At 38.3% G+C, this 18,129-nt stretch overlaps 1 protein-coding gene across 12 annotated transcripts in view; it reads right to left on the bottom strand.

Moving 5' to 3' along the window:
* The window catches only part of ERBIN (erbb2 interacting protein), a 120,155-nt gene that overhangs the window by 100,516 nt on the left and 1,510 nt on the right, over positions 1-18,129 (bottom strand). The window contains exons 3-5 of one of the 12 annotated variants that reach the window (XM_046905529.1): positions 11,737-11,809; positions 7,277-11,226; positions 6,526-6,658 (exon numbers count right to left, since the gene is read on the bottom strand). The exons of 9 other annotated variants lie outside the window; for them this stretch is intronic. The gene's annotated coding sequence lies outside the window, so the exon portion shown is untranslated. Of the gene's footprint in view, positions 1-6,525; positions 11,227-11,736; positions 11,810-18,129 lie in introns of all 12 variants that reach the window. 2 more of the 12 variants (XM_046905528.1, XM_046905527.1) reach the window with 2 other exon arrangements.

Genomic DNA, 18,129 nt, shown 5'->3' with positions numbered 1-18,129 from the left:
TCAACTTGCAGATTCTGTGCAAGTGTAGGTACTTGCCAACAAGTAGCTCAACAAATTAGTTTTTACACAACCTAAAAATAGAGAAATTTGACACTGGGTCCTACTTTCTTCTCTAGATGAATGACTCCATGACAGAAAGCCCTCCTAAACAGTGTATGTTATTGCAGTCAGCTCAGCTTCACCAATGGCTGTAATTTCAGCAAGCACAACTCAACTCCTATCCAAATATCAAGACTGATATAAGAAAATTTATGATCTTAGCAGAAAGAGATTTTCCATTTTAGATATTAAAGCTAGGGATCTTAAAATCTCTTTTCTTCAGTCTTTTTAGAAAGACACACACACCCCTCTATGATTATATATATTGCAAGATAAATGTGAAAATACATATTTTGTTCACTCTTGCGGATCTTTTCTGCCCAACATTGAGAAAGAGAAGATGCACAGAAACCGGAGTTCAGTATTTCACGAGCCTCTGATTCTTCCCCAAAGAGATAAATATCTACAGGAGAGAGTAGGGGGCAGTCAGAAGTGAGCAGAGAGAAAAAGAATTTCAATTTCATGTTTTAAGGTGAAAAAAAAAACCATAGGATAGATAACTTCCAAATTAGAAGTGAACACAGTTAATAATACCTGCACCAAATATTCATTTGAGGGGCAAGAGTGGAGAATATGAACATTAAGGTGTTCAACAGAAGATACACATGCCCTCAGGTTGAAAGTCATTTCCAATTTACCATGCTCTAAATTGTTACTAAAGATATACTACCACAAATGAAGTATACACCTGAAGAAAATATGACAATAATCACAACTGTTTCATGCTTATTTAAAAAAAACAAGAGTCTGTTGATCTTTCAATTCCTAAATAGCCCATGAACGCGTTTCTTTTAGGATGAACTGTAGTACATTTTGGCTTGAGATTGGGGTAAAGATTGTACCACGTGATCTTCAATTCACAAGATTAAGTTTTGGCCTCAGAGAACTTGATAGCTTCACAACAGTTTCTGTTAAGTATGGAAAAGATCAGCATTATGAACTTACCTTAAGGAAAAAAATCACCACCTCCAGTTAATGCTTAGCCTAATCCTCGTACTACACAATTGGGAAGAAAAAAAAAAAAAGCATCTGCTAGAATACAGCATCCAAACTAATTCAAGACTTGATATATTCTGATGAGTTTTGTTTCAATCCTTGCACCTTGGGAAATAAATTATTTTCTACTAACTGTATTTTCCCCTGATATGCAACACTGAAATATCTATCAACAAACTAGAAGGAGTTATTTCACAGACTCATACAATGGTCTGAGTTGGAAGGGATCTTAAATGTCACCCACTTTGAACTCCCTTGCTCTGGGCAGGGGCAGCTTCTACTAAAATGTTTTTCAGGTCCCCATCCAACCTGGCCCTGAACACCTCCAGGGATTAAGTATTCATAGCTTCTCTGGGCAGCCTGTGCTAGTGCCTCACTACCCTCAAGTAATGAGCTTCCTATAATCATCTAATCTAAACCTCTGTTCTTTTAATTTGAAACTATTACCCATATTCCATCACTACACTCCCTGAAAGAAAGTTCTTTTCCATTTTTTCCTGTAGTCCCCTGTTAGGCATTGGAAGACTACAATAAGGTCTCTCTGGACCTCTCTCTTCTCAAGGCTGATAAACCCCAGCACCCTCAGCCTTTTCTTCATAAGAGAGGCACTCCAGCACGCTGATCATCTTCATAGCCTCATCCAGAAGCACTCCAACAGTTCCATGTCCTTCTTATGCTGGGGCCCAGAGCTAAACATGCTACTCCAGGCGGGATCTCACAAGAGCAGAGTAGAAACTAAAAAAGAAAAATCACCTTCCTCATCCTGCTGGTCCTGCTTCTTTTAATGCAGTCCAGGGTACAGTTGGCTTTCTGGGCAGCAAGTACATGCTGCCAATTCATGTCCAATTTTTATTCATGTTTAAATCATCCAACACTTCCAAGTCCTTATCCTCACAGCTACTCCCAATCCATTCATTACCCAGTCTGTACTGATGTCTGGGATTGCCCTGATCCAGGTACAGGACTACGTACTTTGTGTTGTTATGCTTCATGACATTCACATGGGTCCACTTCTCAAGACTGTTACGGCTTTCATCCTCTGGATTGCATCCTTTCCCTCCAGTGTGTTGACAATACCACACAGCTTGGTGCAAACATAGTGAAGGACATTCAACATCACTGTCCATGTCACCAATTTAAACAGCATATTCCAAAACCAGCCTCTGAGAAGCACCATTCATCACTGGTCTCCACTTGGACACTGCGCCACTGACTGCAACTCTTTGAATGCAACCATCCAGCCAATTCCTTACCTACTAAGTGGTCCATCTATCAAATCAACTTCTCTACAGTTTAGAGACAAGAATGTCATGCAGAACAGCATCAAATGCTACTTGCGTAAGATCAGGTAGGTCAGCTGCTCTTCCCTTATCCGCCAGAGCTGTAACCCCACTGCAGAAGGTCACCAAATCTGTCAGATACAATTCGCCTTTAGTGAAGCCATGCTGAATATCCCCAGTCACATCTTTGTTCTCCACATGCCATAGCATACTTTCCAGGAGAATCTGCTCCCTGACCTTGCTAAGTAGAGATGAGACTGACTACCTTGTTGTTCTCTAGATCTTCCTTTCTCCCCTTGTTAAAAATAGGTGTTATATGCCCCTTTTTCAGACATTGGGAAACTCACTTGACTGCCCTAATTTCTCAAATGAGATAGATGGTGTCTTAGCAATATCATCCACCATGTCCCTGAGACCATCAGATGCATCTCATCAGGTCCCACGGATTTCTGCCCAGGATGTCATCTGCAAGACATGCTGTCACCAAATTAGAGAAGAATGGATTTCATGAATGAACTACTCGCTGGGTAAGGAATTGGATGAATGGTCGCAGAGAGTTGTGGTCAGCAGCTCAGTGTCCAAGTGGAGACCAGTGATGAGTGGCATTCCTAGGGAATTGGTGCTGGGACCAGTTATTTAATATCTTTGTAGGTGACGTGGACAGTGGGATTGAGTGCACCCTCAGCAAGTTTACAGACAACATCAAGCTGAGTGGTGCAGTTGACAAGCTAGAGAGACCAGATGTTATCCAGGGGGACCTGGACAGGCTTAAGAGGAGAGCCCATGACAACCTTATGAAATTCAACAAGGCCAAGTGGAAGGTCCTACATCTGGGTCAGGGCAATCTCAAGCACAGACACAGGTTGAGCAGAGAACAGCTTGAAAGCAGCCCTGAGGAGAAGGATTTGGGGATGCTAGTTTCCAAGTTTCCCAAGGGATTACATGCACCAGTGCCTTAAAATGCCAAAAGTTTGCCTTTCTGAGGATTGGGATCTTGATTCTACTTTAAACCCACCATATTTATCTCAAGATTGAGAATTCTACCAGCGCATGGTCACTGCAGCCTAAAATTTCTCCAATTTTGACATCTCCAGTAAGTTCTGTCTTGGTGAGCAACAGGTCCAGCAACATATGACCCCTGGCAGGGTTTTCTATTACTTGTAATTTCATAGATTAAAGACTAGGATGTACAAATAAACTGCTGGCATGAGAAATTCAGCTGCTTAGGGGCATTTTCAAAACTATCCATTTGATACATTACTATTCCAGTAAGTAACAAACAGCAAAGCTTCTCCTGCAGAAGTAATTTTTGCTAATACTAGTATAAATGAAAAGTAGTTCACACAACTAAGTCAAATGTTTCTCATCTAAGAAACTCATCATAAGGGAAAGAAATGTAAACTTAACATTAGATCTAATGGAAAGAATTTTACTTGCGAGTATATGAAAATGCTTTTCCTCCTTACAACAGAAAGGAAAGAAAAACTCACTATCCTACATCATTGCCACTCTAATCTCCCTAGAGAAGCAAAGAGAAGCACATTATTGGAGTCTGCGACTGAGTGAAAGAATATCCTAAATCAGCAACAGGAACTCAAAAATCAAGTCAAGTCACACTGAGTTTAATCCAAACTACAGGCTGCTACAGAAAGACTAAGACCTAATTTTCCCTACTCACACTTGCCTTCCATTTAATCTTGAGTTCACACAACCAGTACAACAAGGAGGACACAAGGCACTACAGGTCCATCAGCCTCCCTCAACCCTTTGGGAAGGTGACAGAGAAATCATTTCTAGTCAGAAGAAGGACCCAGAGAGTATCAATCAGTGGTGTAAAGTCTAGCTTGCTGGAGGCCAGTAATGAGCAGAATACCCCAGAGGTCTAAATTGAGTACAGTCCTGTTTAATATCTTCATTAACAATGTAGATGATGAGGCAGAACACATCCTCCTTAAATTCATGGACAACAGTATTCATGGTCCAATCAGTAACTGATGCAGAAAAGGACTCTGCAAGGTAGTGGAGGGAACTTCTTTCTAATTAGATTGACTCATTCACCTCCAGTACAAAATCTCTGCAAAAGCAAAGAACCCGCAGCAGGAAGAAAAGAGGAAGCATCTTGTCTCCTGTTGGAGAAGATTCAGCAGATCATAGGACTATGCATTCCACACAGATTTTCTAAACTTAGACTCCTTCAAAGTAAAGGTGATAGTTATTATTTTTGTTTTTACTCTGAGCATTAATTAAAAAGATGCATCAAGAAAACATTTACAAGGGTTGTTAATGGCTCACAACTGCACATTCAGGTAGTAAAATTCATCACTGTTGGTCGAATTTTACAATTTAGTCTGCCTTGGATTCGCAGGGTTGGAATCAACCAATGATGACAAAAAACACTGGAGGAGGCAGTTTGGAGGGGAAAAAAAAAAGAATAGTTAACCATTCCAAATCTCAGTTCTGCAGATACAGATACTCCAGTCCACGAGAAGAAACAAAGTTATGGTCTAGATAATACTGTGTCAGCAGTGGTACATTTGAAGCTCAGAACTGAAAGAAATACCTACAGGATGTGGTCTGAAGTGAAAGACAACCTTTCTCATCAAGTGCTGTAAATATTTTTGTAACAAAATGTTATTTTTTATAAATGTTATTAACATATAAAGTGATGTTTTACATTTATAAAAGGCTTGAGGAAACAAGACTACACCACACAGAAGAGACCATCACCCCCAGCATGTCAAACTATGGTTATTGGCTTTTTTGTTTCGGTTTGTTTTTTGTTTTAAACTTAAACTCATTTAAACAAACAAGGAACAAATTCTTAAATTCAAAAGTGACCAATACCAGGAAGTACTTTATCAGTAATTCTTTAATTTTTTTTTTTTTTTAATACCAAATAGATTTGTAAAAAGAAACAAAGATGTGAAATATGCAGTTGGGCCACTGTTATCTCATCTGTCCAACTGCATCAGAAGCTGCCACTCCATAGCAGATAGTACCCACTACTTAGAGAAGGATGCAACCCATTTCCAATTCTAAAAAGTGAAACAATTTATGCCATTAAGTCCTTGTAATAAAACAACTTTGGGGAATGGGGGACATTTAGCTGTACAGATGTAAAGCAAGTCTAATAGTTTGTACGGATGAAACCAGTGTCTCTGCAGAGCACATGAGATTCTAATTCAAGTTAGAAGAAATGCACACCCAACACAAACACTGATAAGAAACAGATAAAACTTCCACAGAGCTCTCCTAGCTTGCTTCTAGATCTACAGAATCAATGTCTGTGACAGCCTAAGGAGAAGGGATACTTTCAAAAGGAAAACGCAAGACAGGATGAAACAAAGCATAATAATCAAGATGCTTTTATAAACCAGATCACAGAGCAGATTTAAGTTGCAAACTATCTTATGAAGGGTAAAATACACATTAAGATAATTGTTCAATTAAGATGTTTCTAGAGAGAGAGAGACACACACACTAAGTATGAAAAGTTGGTTCTACAATGCCACCAATAACATATACATGTTAGTAGAAAATCTAGAGTGAATTCCAAAGAGGAAAAATAAATAAATCAGTGGACTCCATAGTTTTACTTACCTATTAAAACTATAAGTGATGAGAACTGAAGTTGTTCAAACAAGAAAGGACAGAAGTAAACCACGGACCCGATGGGAAATTTCTTTGTGCTATTATTTCAGATACTTTCTATAATTCAGTAGCTACAGGACAGAGTTGCAGCCACTGATAAATATGGAGAGGAGTAGAAACAATGGAATGTATCGTGCTTGAACAGGAAAGGCCTTCCTTTGCGTAACAGGAGCAGTATTTGTTCATGAAACACAAAATTTGTTGGTTAGAATGAAGACAGGTGCCACACTGCAGACAATGAAAGCAGAGAAAGAATACAGTTTCTTCATTCCTATTTACACTCTCAACTGCATCTCTCATAGCTATTCTGAAGAGGGCTGGCGAGACCAGACAAACTAATATGTCACAGTCAGGGAAAAGTGGTAGAGTGGCAGAACGAATCTGAAAGCACACAAGAGCTGAAGTGAGGTGGACCTAAGCACAGAGAACTGCAGAAAATCTTTTTGGGCTGTGTACATCTTGTCTCAGCATATGAACACTTTCTTGGTAGCATCATTACCATGAAAAGGTAAAGACTTCAAGAAGCAACAGGGAATTCAAAATAGAAACACCAACATTTCCTCTTTCAATCCAGAAGATGAGATTACCAAGATTGCACTCCACTTCAAGTCAGATCTGTTAATCTTGCATGCCTACAAAACACATATACACAAAAAGAATACAGAAATAATTATGGCTTCAGCTACAGCCAAGCTTTAGGTGAAGCTATCTCATTATTAAATGCTAGATTTAAATAAACGCATGCCTGCCAGAACTATGAAAATACTTCCTCTCAACTGCCTCCTCCTTCGGGGTGCTATTACAAGACAGAACAACACCAAGGACCTCATGTAAAAAATTAACCTCAGTGAATTATCTAACTGTATGACTAGTGACAGAAGGAAAAAAAAATCAGAAAGTAAAAGCAAAACTGCTTTAAACGCATACACTTTGTTCCTCTGGGTTGGTTTAACAGAGCTACAAAATTAAAGTTTTCAAATTACTTGAGAGCAGAAGCAAAATCTACATAAAAAATTACAGTTAGAAACTGAAACAAAGCGACTACCACCCTCTTTGCAAACAAGGAAGTAATATACAACAAAATGCCCTCCACCATGAGTTTGCTTCTTTATCATAAAATCCTGCAATATGTGGAGCTATTAGTGAATGTTTTCACTTCCCATATTCAGAACTTGCTGAAATTGCAGAGTTTAGGCAGAAGTGAAAATAAAAAAGAGCAGCCAAAGATGTTAACAATGTTGTTTCTCTACCTGCAGTATCAAGCAAATACATACATCTCTCTTCATAAGATAAAGAAAAGCATGTCGGCAGCCGTAACAGATCAAATAAATGGTCTTATATGCTGTGCGCATGCCTAAATATTCAAAGAAAATACTCTTTTTTCATATGCAACACCCCTACTGATAGCCTCTAAGTTTCCATTTCAGTATACAGCACATGGTAAGCAAAAGAGAAAGCAAAGGTATAGGGAAACAAACAGTAAAGAAAATACCAAAAGCCTAAGCCAGCAATTAATATTTAATACTATTCTCAATACATAAAACAGTAAGTCCTCTTAACCCCTTAATTTGTGAGGGTAGGGGAACAGATTTGAAAAGCATAGCTACCATATTCTGTTTTGCACGAGTGTGATATTTTTATTCATTTGACATATGTTGCTTCCTGAATGGATTTAATATATTTTGGTATTCCAGCACAAAACTGCTCTCATCATATTTGGCACTTCATGTACAATGTAGCCAGGAAACCACTCCTTACACTACTCAGCCATCTGCAGCAGATAGCAAAGGTTTTTAAACAAGCAAGCTGCACTGTTGTAAATATGCAGTATTTCAGTATAAAATAAAAGTTCTCATCTGTTAACTAGACTTTCCATCTAACTGCCTGCAGACAAGTTCATGCAACACATAGCAGTTCAACACAAACTAATGTAGTAAGGGGGAAAAAAAAGAAAAATGAAAATCTATTTCTCATCAGAAGATTCCCAGTTAATATTCTTTTTTCCAATACTGTGCAGTCCATACATTAAAAACAGAAACCCGATGTCCTGCTTCATATGCACTCCACTCCAAAAACATAATTACCAAAACTCCCAGCTAAAATTAGGACAATCAAACTGAGGTCAGAAGAACATGGTGGGCTCAAAAAAACAAGACTGAGAACCAGAAATCAGAGATTGGGAACATGAGAGGAAGAACTACACTGAATACCTTAAAGCTAATAACAAAACAGATAAGCTGCCCAGAAAACTCCTGCACCACATCTAAACAGGTTACACAATTCAGCTGGTGGTGAGAGTAATACAAGCAGAAACATATTCACAGAACACAATTTAAAAGACAGGAGTGCTTGCAGATGCACGTATTCAATCCCCATTAGGGACTGCTCTATTGCAGAAAAAATAGATACTACTACAAACACAAATATAGATGCATTCTGAAAGATAAAATGCTACGCAGAGCTGTAATGAAATGTAGTACTTAAAGAAAATGAATACGCAAAAGGAGTTCGGTTTTTCTTTAGAATGCTCTGCCTTAAAGAACATTTCTGTCTTTATTCTGCTACCCATCTCAGCAAGTCAGTTTTTTTGCCTTTGTATTTTTTTTTAATGAAATGCTGTACTGTAAATAGCAAGTTCATATTTACAGTGAAGATTTAAAAAGCACTATTTTCACTGCTTCATTAAGGAGTAGCCAGTCTATTTCAATAAAAAGAATTAAAAATAAAAATCAGTATTTTGCAGATTCAAAGTATGTTCTCCTTGTAGTTTATGCAATAACTGCGATATATACTAGGCCAAAACTCTTCTCAGCAGCGCTATCGTCTTGGACAAATAAAAGAATGCCTGAACTTTATTTTTTTTCTTCGTATTCATTCATACATACATAAATCCTCCTCCACATCAATTAGTGGTTACAATTTTGATATAAAATAATTACTCTTCTTTGCCTGAGCCATGGTTCTAAATACAAGACTAGTCAAGAAGTCTCCCATGTGGTGAAGCACTATTTTTCTTGTCCCATATTTAGCTTTACTCTCAGAACACGCATTTTAGTTTTGCCAATTTAAAGTTTCTTTTCACTCCTAACACAGTAATTAAGCATGTAAATGAAGTTATTTTTCTCTTTATGTAGTGTTGTGTTCTTCTATGCTAACAGACTATGATTACATTTTAAAAAAATAAAAAACCATAATATTAGTTTTATTTTAGTGGATCAGGCATTTTGAAGATTTTGTTACAACAAAATTTAAAATATGTATATATTCTTAAATGGTTTCTGATGTATTTTTTTGTCTTTTTAGATGGTGAAGAATAATGGTTTCAATTTAAAGAAAATTAAAGAATTACTTGGAATTTTGGCAGCTACATTGAAGGACAAGTTCTCTGAAACAAACTATCACAGCTGATATACAGCTTAATTCGAGGAAAAGTTTTTCACCAGTTAGAAAGATTAAACAATTCATTCTTCCTTCCCATCATAGTGCAAACTACAGCCTCAAAACTTCTACTTAACTTCCTGAAGTCCTGTGCTTTTTAGCAGGTGAAAAATAATTATTTCAGTGGCATCAAATAAATATTTTAAGAAGTAGAGCAGTGCCGTACTGATCGGCTGCTGACATAATAAGCCTTTTTTCCTCGCACTAGGAGAAAAGAACTGAAGAAGACAATATAGAAATCCCAAGAAAATTCTTAACTGTGATTTCAAATAATTTGAATTATCCAATGGGTACTTCTCCCTGCAGCCCTTTCAGTGATTACAAACAGGTTTATACAAGTTTCAGGAAAATTAATAGCATTCCCACGCTAAGGTCATTCCTCTACAGATATTTCAAATTCAGAAGCTGAAATATAAAAGTATTAGTATTTAACACAAATTGAATGTCTTTTGTTATCTATGAATCTAAAATGAGTAAATACCTACTTGAACTCAGTAGCAACAGGCAGGGACTTACTACACCTGGGACAGATGGAAGTGACTGCACTGTTTCTTGAAGTCTGGGTTGCAGTCTGCTGCTCTGTGACCAGGTTTTTTTAAACTAGAGCTAAGAGAAAAGCAAGAATGAGATCTAAAAGTAACTGTGAGTAGAGATTCACTTCTCTTCCATCCTGTAACCTTGTTTTAATTTGTTGTCTACAGGGCCGTGATCTTTCCCATGAGTTGTCACAGACTGCTACAGTACAACCAATTCAGTAACAGCAGTGTCATGAAAGACTACAGGACATTGGAAATCCTGACAATGCCTCTCCTTCCTTTTTAGCAGTACCAAACAGGAAAAGTCCACAAAAAACATTTGCCTGCTCCACCTTTCTCTAGTAACAGCAGCACTGCAAGAAGCACAGAGGAACGCCACAATCCTCAGCACCTTTGCTTTGCTTCAGTGAAGCAAGACAAAAGTGCAGCTTGAATAGACGAGGAGCTCACTCATAAATACAAATGAAAAAGTAAATTTGTCTTATCTAAGTCTATTAAAGGTCATTTTAATTTTAGTATTTCTAATGTTTATGTTTTATTTTTTTAGATGAAATTTCTGGTAAGAGACCCAAAGTATAAAAGTCTAGATTAAGAATGATGCACTGGAAGAACAGGATTTTCTAACATCCAGAGAAAGCTCCCTCCTACACAGAACACTGTTTCAGAAAAAAAAAAATCTCTTAAAATAGGATGCCGATGATGCACTGTAGTTAAACAATAGTAAAAGCAGTAAAGCTCCAGTAGTTTCTCTCTCCCATGTCAGTGTTTCTGATCTTATCTATCAGAATTAGAGCCAGACAGCTTGCCAAATTCAGAGGCCCAATTGATTTCCCCTTCCTGCCACATTCCCAGACAGGATGGGAACACACAGGTTTAAGCATCTTTCTCCTCTTTCCACTTACAGCTGAGCCCTTAAGTTAATTTTTTCCTTCAGGAAAACTAAAAAAAAACAACACTCGAACACGAACCACCAAAAATTACCTTAAAGTCAAATTGTACATTTTTTCCAACTACTGTCTAGCATTCTTCACTCTATTCCCTGTGTCTGTAAATTCCCCAGAAGATTATCTACTGAAAAAAAATCAGGAATATTTTCCTTTACTTAGAATAAGTCATCCTACATAAGTTTAGTAGAGGTTAATTAAACGACACAAACACTGGATACCTACGTGAGTAACTATGAATCACAGAGATGTGAACTTAAGAAATTTTCTCTCACTGATAAACTATGGAGAAAAAAAAAAGCACAGCTCAGAATTTAAAAGATCCATGGTTTCAGAGTTAATATCACAAATGATCATGAGAGCAGAAGCCCAAAATGAGTATGCTCTCCTACAAAGAGCTCACTACCAAGCTGACCTTCCAGATTACCACCAAGTCATTTGCCACTGCAAAGAGGAGTACAAGCAGCATGTTGAAAGTGTAAGATAACAGCTGTAAGCACATTCATCTCCGTCCCTTGGTGCACTCATCCATTAGGAGAATGGGAAAATAAGTGAATTCAACACCTGCAAATTATACTCTGCAGCATAGAATACAAGCGGCTGTAGAACATTCAGGTCAGGAAGGCCTTAGACTTTTTTGCTGTCATAATTTTCACTTTTATTAAAAACATATGCCTTGATCTTGTAAATACTTATCTAGCCAAGCTTTTCTTTTACTTTGGCCACAAGTACACATAAGCACATACAGATTATTAAGCATTAAGCATAACAGAGAAAGAAATAATAGCTTACATTAGTATAATTATTTAAGAGTTCTCTGATATCCTGTTTCATATATCTATCCCCATCCTGTCTTCAGGGCCACCTGTAAATGAAGACAGAAGAACTGCAGTAATCATAGAATCATAGAATGATTTGGGTTGGAAAGAACCTTTAAGAACATCTAGTTCCAACCCTCTGCTATAGGCAGGGACACCTCCCTCTACACCAAGTGGCTCAAAGTCCCATCTAGCCTGGCCTTGAACTCCTCCAGGGAGGGGGCATCCAAAAGTTCTCTGGGCAACCTGTTCAAGTGTCTCACCAGCCTCACAGTAAAGAATTTGTTCCTAATATTTAGTCTAAATCTGTCCTCTTACAGTTTAAAACCATTTCATCTCATCTTCTCACTACGTGCCCTTCTAAAGAATCTCTCCCCAGCTTTCCTGCAGGCCCCTTTCAGGTACTGGAAGGCCGCTATAAGGTCTCCTCAGAGCCTTCTCTTACCCAGGCTGAAGAGCTGTCGTTCCCTTAGCCTGCCCTTGTAGGGGAGGTGCTCCAGCCCTCAGATCACCTTTGTGGCCCTCCTCTGCACCCACTCCAACAAATCCATGTCCTTCTTGTGCTGGGGACCCTAGAAATGGATGCAGTACTCCAGGAGGGGTCTCATGAGAGCAGAGTAAGAGGGACAGAATCACCTTCCTCAACCTGCTGGTCACACTGCTCTTGATGCAACCCAGGATACAGCTGGCCTTTTGGCCTGCAAGCACACATTGCCAGCTTGTGCTGAATTTTTCGTCAACCAACATCCCCAAATCCTCCTTCTCATGGCTGCTCTCAATCCATTCGCTGCCCAACCTGTATCTGTGCTTTGCACAAGTCCAGATAGATGATGTCAGCTGCTCTTCCCTTATCCACTGATGCTCTAACTCCATCATGAAAGGCCACCAAGTTTGTCAGGCATGACTTGCCTTTGATGAAGCCATGTTGGTTACCACCGACATTAATTTTGCTGACAAACTGCTGACAACTGGGATCATTTTCAGAACTATCACTTCTTCCCTAAAAAAAGATTAATTCCAAAATCACTGGAGTAATGCGCAGACAAAAAGCAGCAGCTCTCAAAACTTTATATTTCCTAGCAGCCTACCAAAAACATTCCAAATGAGTCTGGAAATGCTTTCCATCATCTAAGCTCTAAAAATTACATCCATGGTAAAAACATTCTGATTTTTGCTGAACCTGCAACTTACGTTCACAAGAATATGGTGCTGCTTTTCAGACACTATTATTTAGATGTAGATCATTTTTACACCCAGCTTTCCAGGGACACAGATAGAACTTCAGATATTTTAAATTCAGCATTGATAGCCAAATGTATCTGAACAAAGAGAGAAAGTCCCTGGCCACTTCACAGAAGATACAAACCTTTTCAAATTAGAATTGCACTAGAAACTTTTCATGCAAGTACTCTAAAGTTTTATAGACTACTTCAGAGCTTCCTCTACTCCTAAAGCTAGCCATCAACACAACTGAGACAAGAGGTAGACACTGAGCACAGCCAGTCTACAGGAAGGCATCTACTTCAAAAACAGAATTTTACCTTCAAGAGAACATAACACTGAACACATCAAACAAGTAGTCCCCTCCTATCTGTTCCCAGAAATTCTGGTCACACAGTTGCAGTCTCTCCCACTGGAAGTGTGACAATCCAGAAAAGTCAAACAGGCATGGTTTAAGTAATGAATTATTTATCTCTGTTTATTCCACCCTTGCAAGTTTCATGACAGAGACTACAAGACAAGAAGTGCAGGAACATACATATCAAACTACACAAAGAGAATCTAACATTATGAAATCACTATAAGCTTATAACAATGTTCAGTTCTGCTTATACACCTAGTGAATTCTGAATTGATCACTCTGAGGTCACCAACCTACAAATCCTTCCAGTTGTTATTCCTGCAACATGCCTTTACATAGGAGAATTAGAAACAGAAGGTTTGCTTATGGCAGCTGCTTCAATTTGCATATATAATATAGCTTTATGCTTGCAGAATTTAGAGAGTTACAGAGAGCTTGAGAACCCACAGTTTTATTTTAAAAAGACACAAATATGTATAATAGCATATTTAAAATTTGAGAAACTAGGCAAAAGTTATACCTTTTTGAATCATCTATCTTTCAGACACCTTTGCTCTTACAAGGACAGAAGTTGTCTTTATTATTTTAAATAACCCTATAAGTCTAGACTGGGCACGTCCAAAGTACAGCACAGGACATTCCATCCTGCAGCTGCCACCTGCCCCACACCGTCACGGTGGCAGCTCTGCCCCACTGAGTGTCCCAGTCCAGCCCCAGGTGCACACTCATTACTCACAGCAGCCAAATAGCAGTCTCTGAGCTGAAATCAGGGCAGAGGGACAATACAGGGCAGTACTAACTCAAGTTACAGCAAATAATTGTATGCATAGTGATACGTTGGCTAAACACAGTTCTATGAACAGCAAAAAGTGTTTGACTAGTTTAACTAACTATTGAAATCTAATCTGAGAGTAGGTTTAAAGACTGCTGAAAAACTCATCTTTTTTTTTTTCCTGTATATTTGCAACTCCCTTTTTAGTCAACACAAATACCTTATCTGCAAGTTTGCGTTACTCACATCATCCCTTTTTGGCAGTATGTACATTTATGAACAACTGTTTTCAAGGATGAAGTACAGCAGGAGCACGCTTCCATCAAAAATCTCTGATGAACACCTAGAGAGCTCACTGAGAATTGCAACCAGTGCCATAGAACCAGCCTGGTACAGCAGTTTCACAAAAACAGGGTCAAACATCCCATTAGTTTTGTGCTTTTGTTGCTCTCTTTTGTTTTAATAAAAATTTATTTGTTGAAGTTTTGTTACTTATAAAATATATAATGTAGTTAATGTATGTATGTGGCCCAAGACAATTCCTCTCCACTCAGCGTGGCCCAGAAAAGCAGAAGGTTGGACACTCATGGTCTAAACTGTGTCTAGTCACTGGATAAAGAACTGAGAAAGACACTGGCAGTGTTCCTCCTCAATCAACCAAGTTGTGCACAGGAGCTGTTGAGTTGTTACAGAATGTTTTTGTGGACATATCAAAAAATAGAAGAGTAAGGCAATCCATTATGTACCTGTTGAAGTGGATTTATAGGGGAGGAGAATACATACTATCCTAATCTCACAGCATTCAAATTCGAGAAGCTCCAGAAGCACTGCTACCTTCTGACAATATGACAACATCCAGGACAGCCACAGCAGCAGAGATGGTTCATATTATCCTCAGGCAACAATTAGTATCAGATATCTACAAATTAGTTCCAGATACAAAAAGAACTAATCTATTTGTCCACTTACACTACTCCAAGGAAACTAATCACAGTGGTTTTCTCACATAACTATACCTTCGTTTTGGCCTTAATGAAACCAAGCAAAGAGGTTTGTTTAGCTTTATTTCTCAATTATGAAAATCATTACACATTCCTAAAGGCAGAAAGTACAACTTAGTGTCAAAACAACATGCTTCTACATCACCTCTACAGAAAACACAAACAAAACTAAATGAAGAGTAATAAGCCAAATACCTGTATTGGAAAGTAAGTATCAGAGAAAAAAAAACCTTAAGAGCAGGTAACTGACAAAGATCACCAAAAAAGCAGAATAATCCCAAGATTGCTATATAATAAAAATACTAGCAAGTTCATTACAGTAATATTTACCTCTCCCATTCTTCTTATATGAACAGAAGATGATTTACAGATCTCTTCCAAATCAGCATCCTCCCTTTCAAAAATTAGTTTTTACAAGGTTATACTCACAACACATGAACAATGAATATTTAATCAGAAGTTAAAGTTGTATTTTAGTAGTCATCTTTTTACTAACTAAAAATCTCTCAAAAATAATAAAAAAAAAGAAACCAAGTATACCAAGTCCAGTTACGCTCTCTATCACCTGTCTACTCCAACTGAATAAAGCTGCCAAACAATTAACAGTTACTGAAGTACAACAAACACTGATTTTTACTGATATTTACGCAGCAAGAGACCGCGTGCCAGCTGTGCTGACAGGGAGTTCTGCATGCCATCTTCACAGTTCAAAGCTGCATAGGCACACAGCAGCTGCTCCCCAGAATGAAGTTAAGACACAGTTAAGACTGTGGGAAACTCATGTGAAGCTCTGACCAGCCTCCTACCCCCAACATCACCAAATTTGTACTTCTTGTCCAGAACTGGGCCAGAGTCTGCCAACACAGAATTGTTCACGTTACCATGACACTAGAAAAAAGATACTCCCTATGTGTTCAAAACGTGAAACAAAACTCCCCAAATCAATTCAACTTCTCTAAGTTGTAGAAAAGTAGCTTTTACTTATAAATGGTGTTTAGGACTTTGGAAGTGTTACAAAGATTCTAGGCTAGCAAACCAATGGCTTACCACAATTAATGCACTTTTTAAGCTTGAGAAAATAATGAAAATAGTAAATAGTTAATAAATAACTGATAAACGTGTTATTTAAAGTTTTTGTTCCGATGTGAAAAGTGTTGTCTGACACAGTTTTACTTAAAAGCTAATAATGATGTATCTGAACCTTCATTTTCCAGATAATTCAGACTTAAACCTGTACCGACTGTCAGCATCAACATGTACATGCTCACAAAATGAAACAATTTTTGTATCCATAAGAGCAGTTTTCCTGTCCGCCTGACCCATTACTCATTCGGAAGAGGTTAGATTTGTAAACATCAGACACTCTTCTAGGTTATTCCATAGGGAGAACCTTCTGAAAGATGACATATCAAGCACTTGATCTTTACATAACATTTTCCCTAGAAGATTTTCCTTTTTGTTTGTAAGCAGGAAGAATAAAAACAGAACAAAAAACTTAAAGCAGACAGGCTACACCCCAACAGGAAAGTTGAGTTGAAGAATCCTGCTCTCATCCCCTTCTATTTCTAGAACCTACTGCTATAACATGGTAAGTTTAATGCATGTTACGCATGTGTCTTCCCTAGTGAGGATCCTCCACGCACAGCCCTCCTCACTCAGGTCTGTGATCTCTGAAACAGCTCCACTGAGGACAAAGCATAACTTGGTTTTCTTACACCAGCTGTTTACTACACCAGCCAACTTTCAGAACATCACATTTATATCAAATATTATATATTGTCTGGCTTATTACTAATAAAACTATACTCATACTTTTACTAAGACCATTGAAAAAACATACAGCAGTCATCATGATAATCATATACCATAGCATGCTGTAAGCTGTAAGTTCCACTCATTCACTGTAAACATACCTACATAAAATTACTAATGTTTACAAGAGCTCAACTCATAAGCAAGAAACAGCCAGGTAAAAAGAATGTTTCCCCAAGCCATTAACACTTACCTATGAACATGCTGTTCCAAACAACTCAAGCTACCACGTGCATGTTTGCATCATTTTTTTCATAACACAAATACCAATGTCAGCCTAATTTAGTTCAGATGGTTGATCTCAAGGAAGAATACACTCCTTCATAACTTCTAAACTATGTTAATGACATGAATCGTGTTCTATGATATAACCATTAGCTGTACGCAGTACTGAATTCCACTTTCATCATTAAAAAGAGCCTAATCCACAGCTACCATGGTGACAAAACGCCAGTGTAAAAAGTTGCTGCTCCACTACAAGGATCTATTCTTCCCCATGGCATTGAAAAATATCAACTGCATCATGAGAAACACAAAAGGTCTAAAAAGAAACAAAATTGCCTCCATTAGAACACAGTGGCTTACAACTAAATTTGTCAAGCTTTGCTACAATATCTCTCCCCCCATGGAATCTCAAGTCATTACTGGGGCTAAAACACTGCCTTGGAAAGTGACCGTTCTTTGTAAAAGGATTACTCTATTTAGACTTCATTGCTTTTCTGCCAAGCACCAGCCATATAAGGAAACCGAAGTTCACTGTCATTTATTTTGTCCAGCCCTTTCAGCCACCTAAGAATAACCTTTCTGCTGCTTAGAAAGGTAAGTCCATAAACTGCAAGCCAAATCATCTACTCGTTATCAGCACCAGAAGCTTCTTTAGGTCAGTTAAATGTTAACATTTGTCCTCATGCTCAATCAGACCGACAGAGCTGGATTAGTAACTTTGCTCATTCCCTGATATACAAGGTGCTGTTAAAGAGCTGTGCATGTAACAGTTTCAGAGTAGTGCACAGAAGTGACTGTCCAACTCTTACAAACACCAACACATCTTGGATATAACAAACCAGAAGCACTTCAGCTGGCAAACACACTGGCTGTGGGTTGTCAGGCAGGAGCACAATCCAGATAAGCCAGCAGAGCTATGGCTTCCAGCTCACGCAAGCATTCCCAATCACGAAGGGACTGACCGATAAGTCCTCT

Source organism: Gallus gallus, chromosome Z (genome assembly GCF_016699485.2).
Source record: "Gallus gallus isolate bGalGal1 chromosome Z, bGalGal1.mat.broiler.GRCg7b, whole genome shotgun sequence".
NCBI classification, from domain to species: domain Eukaryota; kingdom Metazoa; phylum Chordata; class Aves; order Galliformes; family Phasianidae; genus Gallus; species Gallus gallus.
Note: the sequence above shows the minus strand (reverse complement) of the source record. Positions and strands in the feature narration are given on the sequence as shown.